This window comes from Ovis canadensis, chromosome 8 (assembly GCF_042477335.2).
Source record: "Ovis canadensis isolate MfBH-ARS-UI-01 breed Bighorn chromosome 8, ARS-UI_OviCan_v2, whole genome shotgun sequence".
NCBI lineage: Eukaryota > Metazoa > Chordata > Mammalia > Artiodactyla > Bovidae > Ovis > Ovis canadensis.
Window position 1 is genome coordinate 39,669,742 of NC_091252.1, and position 14,993 is coordinate 39,684,734.

The window sequence follows — 14,993 nt, forward strand, 5'->3', positions numbered from 1 at the left end:
CTTTTCATCCTGGAGGCCGCGCCAGGCTAGGCTCCGTGGCCACCGGCTCCGGAGCAGATTTCAACACACTTAACGCACTAAACACCCTTGTCTGTGCCCTCCTCCCTTGCTCCGAATGTCCCCAGTCCATCTGTACCTGTCTCTTGGGTGGACATCTCTGCCCGCGAGTCGCTGCGCTTCGTGTGCAGAGGTGGAAGTCTGGAGTAGAGCGGTCTCTGCTTCTAGGGCTTGTTCTGAGTGCGGCCCCTCTCCTCTCATCGTGGGCCTGCCCCGCTGAGAAGCCGAGTTTACATCTGGTTTATAGCCTAGCAGTGTGGAAGGTGTGGTAGAATTTATTGCTGAGTCTGGTTTTCTGCTTTGCACGAAGAACCAGGAGGCCTCATCACCTAGGCTTTGCCCTATGGTACAGCATAAAATCCAAAGAACTTTCAGTTGCTTCTTTTTAATACTTTAACATGCTGTAAAAGAAATCACCCCCTTCTCTAAATCTAGGCAATTCTTTGTCTTTAAGAAAGAATGTGTTTACACTGGCCGGGATCTTGGCTATTAGAATTACTAATGAAAACAGGTTGAGTGTGTGTTCATTAACAGAATGCATATCCCACGGACCTTCCCCCTAAAATGAAAAAAATTAAAGATTCCTAGATTAATTGAGCTCATTGTGACTCTCTTGGTGATTAACGGGGGGTAGGGACATAATAAAGCTACTTTCCTCAAAAAGCTTTACAGTCTTAATTGTGAGGGTAAAACGTTTAAAACTTCAGTATTTCAAGAGTTTAAAGGCAGTACAAGACAAATAGAAGAGGTCGTACAGTGTTGGGTAAGTTTCTAAATGAGTTGAAGATCAAAACTTCAAATGGCAGTGACTATAAACATACAGACTGGTAAATCCACCCAAAGAATTAACACTTGTAATGTGTCCCTATGGGCAAGCCTTTGAAAACTCAGAGTGATTGTTCCCTCTAAGTCAGAAATTGCTTTGACCTTTGTCTTCCCCTTGAAGGCTTCCTTGGTCCTTCATTTCTTCGAAGTTTAGTACACAAAAGCTGAATAAGTTATGGTTGTTGATCGGGAAGGAATGCCAACATTACCTTTGCAATAGAATTTTTGGTCAAAATTTTCGCTACTTATTATACCTTGTTTATTTCTACAGTTGATTTAAGGTAGTAACTGTCCACTCCAATTTGTAAATTCAATCACTGAAGGAACAAACATTTAAAAAAATTTTTTACTTGAGTAAGCTAAGTAAATTCACCATCCCAAACACCCAACTTGTGGGGGTTTTGATAGTAGATGCCAGAGTTCTCTGAGAAGTCACCACTAGCACTGGGTCCCTGCCCAGCCCCTTTGTAGCTGGATACTCCCTCTAACACCAGAGCCCAAACACCAGGGACCGAGCATGCTGCCCGTGAGCAAAGTGCTCATTTCCCTCTTGGATTGGCTTCTGTGTCTATTTCAAGAATGAAGACAGGAAACACTCAGTCGTGTCTGACTCTTTGTGACCCCATGGACTATAGCCCACCAGGCTGTTCTGTCCATGGAATTCTCCAGGCAAGAATGCTGGAGTGGGTTGCCATTTCCTTCTCCAGGGGATCTTCCCAACCCAGGGACTGAACCCAGGTCTCTCGCATTGCAGGCAGACTCTTTACCGACTGAGCCACCAGGAAAGAAAGAAGGAGCCCCTATGTTCAGGTCTCCAGTGGCTTCCCATTCTTTGTCTGACATCTTCATCAGTCCCTCCTCTGCTTCCCCACTTCTCCGCATACTACTCCTCTGGAAAACATACTGAACAGTATGTACCAAAGAGCTTGAGCTTTGACTTGTCCTCTGGGGCATCAACCCAGGCATATTTCACCACCATTCTCTCTAGGAGTCTGGAGCTCTTGTCCTCTCTACTTCTCTTTCCCCCCTTCAGGTGAGACATACCTTGGCAGAGTCTCCCCTAGGTCATTACAACGACTGGCCTATGGTTCATTTGGAGGGCAAGTATGTATGTTTTCAGGGAGAAAAAAAGTTGATCCAAAAAATGGTGAAGATTTACCTGAAATGGAATTGCACAGACAAGAGAAAGTGGGAAAGGATTCTCTGTTTTGGTATTATGAGGTAATGATGATAGCTAACATTTGTCACTTAACATGCTCCAAGTCCTGAACTAAGCACTTTATTGTCAGTGTTTAATTTTAGCCTCACAAAAACCCTATATGATATGTACAATAGTGCTAAACGGCATGGGGTTTGAGAATTCAAGTTCTGAGGTTTTAAGTCTGATCCTCTTCCCTACCAGTTATATGACTTTGGGCTGTTATTAATGATTGAGCCTCAGGTCCTCATTCATAAAATGAGAAGAATACTATCTAAGATTGTTGGAGTGGGCTAGGTGAAATACGATGATTAATCTAAAGCATTTAGGATTAGAATCTGAGGAGAAGGGGGTACTTTTTAAGATAATGATGACCAGGCTTCTTGAATCAACTGAATTAGAATCTTAAACAGGAGGCTCTGGCACTGATATTTTAAAAATATTTTCCGGGTAATTCCAAGGCAGTGAAGGTTGCGAAGAGTAAGCTAGAGGTCTTTCTTCCACACACACCAGTGTTTGCCTTCAGCTGTGACTAATTGGCTTCTGCTTCAGAATGATAACAGAGCCATAACTATCTCCACACAGAGGGCAGGTTCCCTACACATAACATCTCGGTTTATCTCTAGAACAACCTACTCAAACAAGGACCACCGCTCTCCTTTTACGGACTTTCCCCAAGATCACAGAGTAAGCGGCAGGCTCAGGATTTGAAATCTGAGGTCTGTCTGAATCCACGGTGTGTGCTCTTCCCCCAACCCTCCACTGTCTCTCTAACAGCATTTCTTTACATGGGCCATTTGGCCTAAAGAAATAAGGCTAGAACTAGATAAGCAAGCGTAACCCCAAGCACTAGCCCAACCGGTCCATAGCTGGTGGATATCTGGCCAAATCTGTCCCCACCTTAGGGTGTTTTTTTGGCTCTCTCACATATTTGTAAAGTTTGTGAGTCAATGGCCAACATTTTAAAAGATTTCAGCTAAAAGCTAGATTTCTAACTCTCCTTGAAAATTCACATCTGGTGACACGGGCACAATGCCCACATGGCAACAGGAAGCTGGCCCGTGCGCTCCAGTTCCCCTCCTCCTCATCAGGCCCTCTTCCCTCACTCGTGAGTCCTGACCGGCCTCCAGGCACTCGACTCAGCCACCCTGTCCTGCGTCTCCTTGTGCAGTAGGGAGACTTAGTTCACTCCAGTGCATGAGGAACAACTGTGCACATCTCTTTCCAACTCTTTGTTCTGTGAGTTGACCCAGTAGCTTGAAGGCAGCTGCTGAGGGAATATTCAACCCCCAGAAACGGCAAATGCTCATAATCAAGTCTGTGTTTCTCTCTGAGAGCCAGTTTGCTAGCTAGCACACCATTATCCCTATTCCACTCAGCTACCGTCTGGTATTCTGAGGACAGAGATTTGTTCCAAATAAAAAGTAAAGGCAACAGAAATCCTTGAGAAACTGTACTTCAGCTGTGCATAGCACCTGGTTATACATTTCTAACCTTGTTTCTATAGCACTTCACTTTAACATGGTGGGTAGATAACTGGAACAGACCACTTGATGAAAACCAAAGCTGGATAAGATTTTAAAATATTTTTTTCAATGAATCATTGAGCTGGAAAGAGAACCACAGAAACCAAAAACAAAGTTAAAGTGAGACTCCTGGGAAGTGAGCAAGCTCCTAGAAAATCTGTCAAACCATAGTGTCATAAGTTTTCACACTGTCAAGGTACAGGGGCTGAGAGAAGATAAACCCTCAGGCTTGTGCAAGATCATGAGCAAAATAAGAAATCTCTCCCAATGTAAATTGATATGATCACTATGGAAAGGAGTATGGAAGTTCCTCAAAAAATTAAAAATAGAATTACCATATGATACAACAATCTCACTTTTGGGTATATATCCAAAGGAAATGAAATCATTATCTCAAAAAGATATCTGCACCCCTTCATCAATTTACAGTAGCCAAGACATGGAAACAAGCTAAGTATCTGTCAACAGATGCATGGGAAACGTGGTATGTATATATGTGTATATAGGTATATACACATGCTGCTGCTGCTAAGTCACTTCAGTCACGTCCGACTCTGTGCAATCCCAGCCCACCAGGCTCCCCCGTCCCTGGGATTCTCCAGGCAAGAACACTGGAGTGGGTTGCCATTTCTTTCTCCAATGCATGAAAGTGAAAAGTGAAAGTGAAGTCGCTCCGTCGTGTCTGACTCTTAGTGACCCTATGGACTGCAGCCTACCAGGCTCCTCCATCCGTGGGACTTTCTAGGCAATCCAGGTTTTCACAAATGGCATAATTTCCCTTTTTTATGATGGAGTAATATTCCATTGTGTGTGTGTGTATATATATAATGGAATATTACTCAATCATAAAAAAGGAAATTATGCCATTTGTGAAAACCTGGATGAACCTTGGGGGCACTACGCTAGGTGAAATGAGTCAGATAGAAAAAAAAAAATTGTATAATCTCATTTGTATGTGTAAACTAAAAAAGCCAAACTCACAGAAACTGAAAGTAGACTGGTGGCTGCTATAGGCTGCTGAAAGAGGGAGATGGGAAGATGTTAGTCAGAGAGTATAAACTTTTAGTTATAAAATGAATAAGTTTTGGTAACTATAGTTAACCATACTATTGTATACATGAAAGCTGCTAAGAGAGTAAATCTTAAATATTCTTACCACATACCAAAAAAAGTAACTATATGAGGTCACAGATGTGTTAACTAACCTTATTGTGGCAGTCATTTCACAATATATATATATATACCAAATCATGAAAATCTTAAACCTATATAATCTTGTATGTAAGTTATCTCAGTAAACTTGGAAAAAAATAATTTCACATATGCTAAAAATGTATATATTTTAAAAAGAACTTCACCCGTAAAACTGGGACTCCAAAAAGCTAAAAGTGAAGGTGCACACAGAATTGACCTGCAGAATAGAACCCCTAAAACTTGGTTGTCTTCATTACAGTGCTGGATGAACTTTAAAAAGATATCTAAGTCTTCTTTAAGAGTTCATAACTATGGTGTAGTCTACATATAAAATTGTGACCCAAATTCATGATACCAGACAATTTTTAAATCTTAATGAGCTCAAGTTTCAGTTCAGTTCAGTCACTTAGTCATGTCTGACTCCTTGTGACCCCATGAATCACAGCACGCCAGGCCTCCCTGTCCATCACCAACTCCCTGAGTGCACCCAAACTCATGTCCATCAAGTCAGTGATGCCATCCAGCCATCTCCTCCTCTGTCGTCCCCTTCTCCTCCTGTCCCCAATCCCTCCAAGCATCAGAGTCTTTTCCAATGAGTCAACTCTTCTCATGAGATAGCCAAAGTACTGGAGTTTCTGCTTTAGCATCAGTCCTTCCAATGAACACCCAGGACTGTTCTCCTTTAGAATGGACTGGTTGGATTTCCTTGAGTCCAGGGGACTCTCAAGAGTCTTCTCCAACACCACAGTTCAAAAGCATCAATTCTTCGGTGCTCAGCCTTCTTCACAGTCCAACTCTCACATCCATACATGACCACTGGAAAAACCATAGCCTTGACTACACGGACCTTGGTTGGCAAAGTAATGTCTCTGCTTTTGAATATGCTATCTAGGTTGCTCATAACTTTCCTTCCAAGGAGTAAGCGTCTTTTAATTTCATGGCTGCAATCACCATCTACAGTGATTTTGGAGCCTAAAAAATAAAGTCTGACACTGTTTCCACTGTTTCCCCATCTATTTCCCATGAAGTGATGGGACTGGATGCCATGATCTTAGTTTTCTGAATGTTGAGCTTTGAGCCAACTTTTTCATTCTCCACTTTCACTTTCATCAAGAGGCTTTTTAGTTCCTCTTCACTTTCTGCCATTAAGGGTGGTGTCATCTGCATATCCGAGGTGACTGATATTTCTCCCAGCAATCTTGATTCCAGCTTGTGGTTCTTCCAGCCCAGCGTTTCTCATGATGTACTCTGCATAGAAGTTAAATAAGCAGGGTGACAATATACAGCCTTGACGTACTCCTTTTCCTATTTGGAACCAGTCTGTTGTTCCATGTCCAGTTCTAACCATTGCTTCCTGACCTGCATATAGGTTTCTCAAGAGGCAGGTCAGGTGGTCAGGTATTCCCATCTCTTTGAGAATTTTCCACAGTTTATTGTGATCCACACAGTCGAAGTCTTTGGCATAGTCAATACAGCAGAAATAGATGTTTTTCTGGAGCTCTCTTGCTTTTTCAATGATCCAGCGGATGTTGGCAATTTGATCTCTGGTTCCTCTGCCTTTTCTAAAACCAGCTTGAACATCACGGTTCACGTATTGCTGAAGCCTGGCTTGGAGAATTTTGAGCATTACTTTACTAGCATGTGCTGCTGCTGCTAAGTCACTTCAGTCGTGTCCAACTCTGTGCAACCCCATAGATGGCAGCCCACCAGGCTCCCCCGTCCCTGGGATTCTCCAGGCAAGAACACTGGAGTGGGTTCCCATTTCCTTCTCCAATGCATGAAAGTGAAAAGTAAAAGTGAAGTCACTCAGTCCTGAGATGAGTGCAATTGTGCGGTAGTCTGAGCATTCTTTGGCATTGCCTTTCTTTGGGATTGGAATGAAAACTGACCTTTTCCAGTCCTGTGGCCACTGCTGAGTTTTCCAAATTTGCTGGCACATTGAGTGCAGCACTTTCACAGCATCATCTTTCAGGATTTGAAATAGCTCGACTGGAATTCCATCACCTCCACTACCTTTGTTCGTAGTGATGCTTTCGAAGACCCACTTGACTTCACATTCCAGGATGTGCCGAGGGCCAGGACGGCCTAGAGGAGCTACTCCATGTTCAGGGTCAGGAGGGGCGGCAGTGAGGAGATACCCCTCGTCCAAGGTAAGGAGCAGTGGCTGTGCTTGGCTGAAGCAGCTGTGAAGGGATACCCCACGTCCAAGGTAAGAGAAACCCAAGTAAGATGGTAGGTGTTGCAAGAGGCATCAGAGGGCAAACATACAAACCATAATCACAGAAAACTAGTCAATCTAATCACATGGACTACAGCCTTATCTAACTCAATGAAACTAAGCCATGCTGTGTGGGGCCACCCAAGACAGGCGGGTCATGGTGGAGAGATCTGACAGAATGTGGTCCACTGGAGAAGGGAATGGAAAACCACTTCAGTATTCTTGCCTTGAGAACCCCATGAACAGTATGAAAAGGCAAAATGATAGGATACTGAAAGAGGAACTCCCCAGGTAGGTAGGTGCCCAATATGCTACTGAAGATCAGTGGAGAAATAACTCCAGAAAGAATGAAGGGATGCTGCTAAGTCATTTCAGTCATTTCATTCTGACTCTGTGCGACTCCATAGATGGCAGCTCACCAGGCTCCCCCGTCCCTTGGATTCTCCAGGCAAGAACACTGGAGTGGAGTGCCATTTCCTTCTCCGAATGAAGGGATGGAGCCAAAGCAAAAACAATACCCAGCTGTGGATGGGACTGTTGATAGAAGCAAGGTCCGATGTTGTAAAGAGCAATATTGCATAGGAACCTGGAATGTTAGGTCCATGAATCAAGGCAAATTGGAAGTGGTCAAACAAGAGATGGCAAGAGTGAATGTCGACCTTCTAGGAATCAGTGAACTAAAATGGACTGGAATGGGTGAATTTAACCCAGATGACCATAATATCTACTACTGTGGGCAGGAATCCCTGAGAAGAAATGGAGTAGCCATCATGGTCAGCAAAAGAGTCTGAAATGCAGTACTTGGGTGCAATCTCAAAAAGGACAGAATGATCTCTGTTCGTTTCCAAGGCAAACCATTCAGTATTACAGTAATCCAAGTCTATGTCCCAACCAGTAACGCTGAAGAAGCTGAAGTTGAACAGTTCTATGAAGACCTATAAGACCTTTTAGAACTAACACACAAGAAAGATGTCCTTTTCATTATAGGGGACTGGAATGCAAGTAGGAAGTCAAGAAACACCTGGGGTAACAGGCAAATTTGGCCTTGGAATGCGGAATGAAGCAGGGCAAAGACTAATAGAGTTTTGCCAAGAAAATGCACTGGTCATAGAAAACACCCTCTTCCAACAACACAAGAGAAGACTCTACACATGGACATCACCAGATGGTCAACACCGAAATCAGACTGATTATATTCTTTGCAGCCAAAGATGGAGAAGCTCTATACAGTCAGCAAAAACAAGACTGGGAGTGACTGTGGCTCAGAACATGAACTCCTTGTTGCCAAATTCCGACTCAAATTGAAGAAAGTAGGGAAAACCACTAGACCATTCAGGTATGCCCTAAATCAAATTCCTTATGATTATATAGTGGAAGTGAGAAATAGATTTAAGGGTCTAGATCTGATAGATAGAGTGCCTGATGAATTATGGACAGAGGTTCTTGACATTGTACTGGAGACAGGGATCAAGACCATCCTCATGGAAAAGAAATGCAAAAAAGCAAAATGGCTGTCTGGGGAGGCCTTACAAATAGCTGTGAAAAGAAGAGAGGTGAAAAATAAAGGAGAAATGGAAAGATAAAAGCATCTGAATGCAGAGTTCCAAAGAATAGCAAGGAGAGATAAGAAAGCCTTCCTCAGTGATCAATGCAAAGAAATAGAGGAAAACAACAGAATGGGAAAGACTAGAGATCTCTTCAAGAAAATTAGAGATACCACAGGAACATTTCATGCAAAGATGGGCTCGATAAACGACAGAAATGGTATGGACCTAACAGAAGCAGAAGAGATTAAGAAGAGGTGGCATGAATACACAGAAGAACTGTACAAAAAAGATCTTCATGAGCCAGATATCACGATGGTATGATCACTCACCTAGAGTTCAAGTTTGGAGTCCTCCAAACAACTGGCAGAAGCAAACACAATGCCTCTCTGAGGTAATATCTTGAGCCTAGGCCCCAAACGATGCAGATAAAGTTTCAAGAGCAAAAGCTCACAATCAGAAAACACAGAACACAGAAGAAAGCAAGCCTGCATAAGTAAGAGCAGATGGAAAAAAAATGTTGGGTCAAACACAGGAAGATTTGGCATATTGGAATAAGCAGATGCAGAAAATAAGTGTGCTTACTGTATTTCAAGAAATAAAAGAGAAGTTTGAAAATATAAACAAGGAACAAGAGTCGATAAAAAAACAACTGAGTGAATCTGGAAGCACTTCTGAAAGTGGTTCACATACTCCACTTTTCATCTTGGGAAAACTTGTGAAGTGAGCATGCGACCATGTCCCCTTGGTATGAAACCTATTTTAAATGACTAGGATTGGCATCTTAAATACTAATTAGTTTAAAACATTGATGTGGTACTTTAAAGAAATCAAGGCCATATGGAACCATTCATTGCTCTTCAGAATGTATGGCATCTCCCTGGGGTAATGTGGCATGTCCACTAACGTGTTAAGTTTTCTGGAATAGCCTGATACTAAATCCCCCAACAGGGTATGATTTAGGACTCAAGGGATATCAAGTCTGATTTTTGCCTCTACCAAATCCAGACCTGGGAATGGAGCAAACCTGTAAAGCAGGAAGATGTCAGAGGAAAAACTGTAGAGTTTGACAAAGTTTGCAAGCATAAATTAAAGTTCTCAAGCTGACAGGGTGTGAGGCCTGTGTCTATGTTATAGCAAACCCTGGCTGTAGCATAGAAAAGTACCACGCAAAGCCACTCCACTGTCACTCTGAGGATGGCGTATTTGAGCTCGAATGCTATTCATGAACAAATGGTTCAAATGTCTTAAGAGAAAGTGTTTCCTTCTTTGGAAGAAATGTTCTCTGAGTCAGGTCCTTTGTGGTGGCCTGTTAGCGTAGGGGCGCTGTGGGGCATGCTCTGGGAACTGGCTCGGCCCACTCCAGGAGATGGAGTTTAAGGCGAGTGACCTGAGAGCACTCAGGTTCTCACCAGGGAAGAAATTCTGGTCAATGGTTCGATCCCGTCTTCTCAGAAAGTAGCTCTTTCTCCTCATGTTGGAAAGGGCTCACCTTCACTCTTTTTCCCATTCCCTGAGTAGATCACATTTTTTAAAACACATTTCTCTGCCCTCTTATGGACTACTTGTGCTCATTTCTGGAAGGACAGCTGATGCCTCCAAAGCAGGTGACAGAATCACTACATGAAACCTACGTGAGGAGGAAGTGTCCAGGCCTACGAAGAGTATTTTGTGAAAGCATTAAATCTGAGCCTCACAGATTTGCACAGCATTTAGAGTCCTTTTGCTATTTCATTTCTCAAATGTATAATTTGAAGCCTTCATATTTTATCACTTAAAATGATTTTCGTGAAATCTGTATTTGGGAAACAAATAACTAAGCCAAGTGAATAATTCCATAAAAGAACACAATCCCTCCTTTCATAATATATGCAAACATCAAGTCACTATGTAGTACACCTAAAGCTAACATAATATTATAGGTCAACTTTATTTCAATTAAAAAAACAAAGAGAACATAAACCCAGGGTACCTGTCCTATATGGGGAACTGACCAAACCCATTACTTTTGGTCAGGCTTCCCTATTCTCTGTGAAGAGTGAAACTCCCTTTGGAATTTTGGGAGTGGGAATTTTGCCAGCCAATAAAAGGATGAGGTCTGAGCTGGATCTTTTTTTTTTTTTTTCACTTTTTTTGCCATAAAAATATGTCATTGACATGAATGAACCTAAAGATTGTCATACCGAGTGAAGTAAGTCAGAGAAAGACAAATATCATATGATATCACTCGTATGTGGAATCTTATAAAATGGTACAAATGGACTTATTTATGAAACAGAAGTAGAGTCATAGATGTAGAAAATAAACTTACAGTTACATGGGAGTAAAGGCAGGGGATAAATTGGGAGACTGGGATTAAAATATACTGTATATAAAATAGATAACTAACAAGGACCTACTGTATACAGCCCCGGGAGCTCTACTCAACACACTGTAATGACCTATATGGGAAAAGACCTAAAAAAGAGTGGATATGTGTATATGTGTAACTGATTCAGTATGCTGTACAGAAAGTAACACAACGTTGTAAATCAGCTACACCCCAGGGATTTTCCTCATGGTACACTGGCTAAGACTCCACAGTTCAAAGCAGGGGGCCTAGGTCCAATCCCTGGCCAGAGAAGTTGATCCCACATGCCGCAACTAAGAGTTTGCATGCCGCAACCAAAGATCTCGCCTGCTGCAACTAAGATGGAAGATCCCATGTGCTGTAACTAAGACCCAGCACAGCCAAGGAAATAAATAAAAATGTTTTTAAAGAAATCAATTACACCCCAATACAAAAAAAGAAAAACAGATGTTGAAAAGTGAATGGGCTATCATGACAACTGACTGGGAGGGTTGTGACATGGAGCTTTAAGATGGGAGGGATCGTGCGATGCACAGGAGGCCTTTCTCCAGTGAACGGGCAGTGGAGATGAGGGCCCAAAAGCTAAGGGAAGGTCACTGACCTCAGGAACCACTACAGCAGGCCCCCAGACCTGCAAATCTCTGGGTTAAGTGGTAAAATCAAGTCTGCTTACCCAATGAGTAGAGAATCAGGCCTGATCTGGGGAAACCAGAGGCAAAAGAATTCCATGAGGCCCAGACTAAAAGAAGTGACTGTTTTGACCCATTTCCCTTGTAAAAACTCCATGTTGTCAGTAAATTGTTCTTCTCAAATTAATTGATCCCCTAGTGAAAAATAAGAGTTGCATTCCTGTTTCAATCGTATAAGACTTGTTTGCATATATAGGTTTTTCATACTTGTATGTTAACACTGAAATTAGGCCAGATTGAAATTTATCTATCATTGTTACTTAACTTCTGAATCTAAGAAATACTCAGAAGATGAGAATGTTAGATGGCTTGAAAAATTCCTTCTGGAAATTCTTAATGTGATCCTACTCATGCTACTGTATTCTGTCAGATATAAAAATTTACAAACCTTGAATGTCTCAACTTATCCAATATGAATCACAGGCACTTAAAATGTTTTAAAAGACACATTTTTTCTTGTCCTATATCTCTGAGGGTGGTTCTCCCATTTTCCTCAGCATTTTTTTTTCACTTTTTGTTGAGAAATCTAACCTGCTTACAGAAAATCACAGAACAGCTGATAGTTTATGTTAATAGTGCTGTTTAAGGAGTGGTTACAAAGAGAACACTCACATTAAAAAGAGAAAGCGAGCAAGAACACCCATATAAGTAACACCTGGGTCAAGAAATAAAATGTCACTAACACCTTACACATTCTTGGGGTACCCGTCTCCATGAAAACTTTCCTCTTCCCGCCTCAAACTAATCACTCCTAACTTGTGTGGTGATCATTTCTTTGCTGTTCTTCATAGTTTTCCACCTATGTTTGCACTAACACTTAACACTATCATTTAGTTTTGCCTGCCTTAAAGAGATGAGAATACCAGACCACCTTACCTGCCTCCTGAGAAATCTGTATGCAGGTCAAGAAGCAACAGCTAGAACCAGACGTGGAACAATGGACTGGTTCCAAAATGGGAAAGGAGTACATTAAGGCTGTATACTGTTACCCTGCTTATTTAATTTATACGCAGAATATATCATGTGAAATGCGGGGCTGGATGACTCACAAGCTGGAATCAAGACTGCCAGCAGAAATATCAACAACGTTAGATATGCAGGTGATACCACCCTAGTGGCAGAAAGTGAAGAGGGACTAAAAAGCCTCTTGATGAAGGTGAAAGAGGAGAGTGAAAAAGCTGGTTTAAAACTTAGCATTCAGAAAACTAAGATCATGGCATCTGGTCCCATCACTTCATGACAAATAGATGGGGAAACAGTGGAAACAGTGACAGATTTTATTTTGGGGGAGGGCTCCAAAATCACTGCAGATGGTGACTGCAGCTGTGAAATTAAAAGACGCTTGCTCCTTGGAAGAAAAGCTATGACAAACCTAAACAGTCTATTAAAAAGCAGAGACATCACTTTGCCGATAAAGGTCTATATAGTCAAAGCTATGGTTTTTCCAGTAGCCATGTATGGGTTTGAGAGTTGGACCATAAAGAAGGCTGAGCACCAAAGAATTGATGCTTTTGAGCTGTGGTGTTGGAGAAGACTCTTGAGAGTCCCTTAGATTGCAAGGAAATCAAACCAGTCAATCCTAAAGAAAATCAGTCCTGAATATTCATTGGAAGGACTGATGCTGAAGCTGAAACTCCAATAATTTGGCCACCTGATGGGAAGAACTGATTCACTGGAAAAGACCCTGATGCTGGAAAAGGTTGAAGGCAGGAGAAGAAGGGAATGACAGAGGATGAGATAGTTGGATGGCATCACTGACTCAATGGACATGAGTTTGAGCAAGCTCTGGGAGTTGGTGATGGACAGGGAAGCCTGGCATGCTGTGGCTCATGGGGTCACAGAGTCGGATAATACTGAGTGACTGAACTGAACTGAACTGACCTTCAATGAATGGAATCACACCACATATATTCTTTTCTGTCTTGCTTCTCCTTCTTAATATTATGTTTGTAAAGTTCACCCATGGTGCTGTGTGCTGCTGTACTTAACTCATTTTCGTGGCCACATGGTACTCTGTTATATGAAGAGTTATCTGTCTATAACCTGTATATGTGTGTGCATGCTGAGTCACTTTAGTCACGTCTGACTCTTGGTGAACCTGTGGACTGTAGCCCACCAGACTCCTCTGTCCGTGGGATTCTCCAGGCAAAAATACAGGAGTGGGCTGCCATGCCCTTCTCCAGGGAATCTTCCCAACCCAGGGATCGCACCCACATTTCTTGTGTCTCCTGCACTGGCAAGCAGATTCTTTACCACCAGCACCACCTGGGAAGGCATAACCTGTATATAGAGATATCTACATTTATCTATTGTTATGCTGATGAACAGCAAAGGAGAAAAGGAAAGATATAAGCATCCGAATGCAGAGTTCCAAAGAATAGCAAGAACAGATAAGAAAGCCTTCCTCAGCAATCAATGCAAAGAAACAGAGGAAAACAACAGAAGGGGAAAGACTAGACATCTCTTCAAGAAAATTAGAGATACCAAGGGAACATGTCATGCAAAGACGGGCTCGATAAAGGACAGAAATGGTATGGACCTAACAGAAGCAGAAGATACTAAGAAGAGGTGGCAGGAATACACAGAACTGCACAAAAAAGATCTTCACGACCCAGATAATCATGATGGTGTGATCACTCACTTAGAGACAGACATCCTGGAATATGAAGTCAAGTGGGCCTTAGAAAGCATCACTACGAACAAAGCTAGTGGAGGTGATGGAATTCCAGTTGAGCTATTTCAAATCCTGAAAGATGATGCTGTGAAAATGCTGGACTCAATATGCCAGCAAATTTGGAAAACTCAGCAGTGGCCACAGGACTGGAAAAGGTCAGTTTTCATTCCAATCCCAAAGAAAGGTAATGCCAAAGAATGCTCAAACTACTGCACAATTGAACTCATCTCACATGCTATTAAAGTAATGCTCAAAATTCTCCAAGCCAGGCTTCAGCAATATGTGAACCATGAACTTCCAGATGTTCAAGCTGGTTTTAGAAAAGGCAGAGGAACCAGAGATCAAATTGCCAACATCCGCTGGATCATCGAAAAAGCAAGAGAGTTCCAGAAAAACATCTATTTCTGCTTTATTGACTATTTAACTTATATGCAGAGTACATCATGAGAAACGCTTGGCTGAAAGAAACACAAGCTGGAATCAAGATTGCTGGGAGACATATCAATAACCTCAGATATGCAGATGACACCACCCTAATGGCAGAAAGTGAAGAGCTAAAAAGCCTCTTGATGAAAGTGGAGAGTGAAAAAGTTGGCTTAAAGCTCAACATTCAGAAAACGAAGATCATGGCATCCAGTCCCATCATTTCATGGGAAATAGATGGGGAAACAGTGGAAGCAGTGTCAGACTTTATTTTTGGGGGCTCCAAAATCACTGC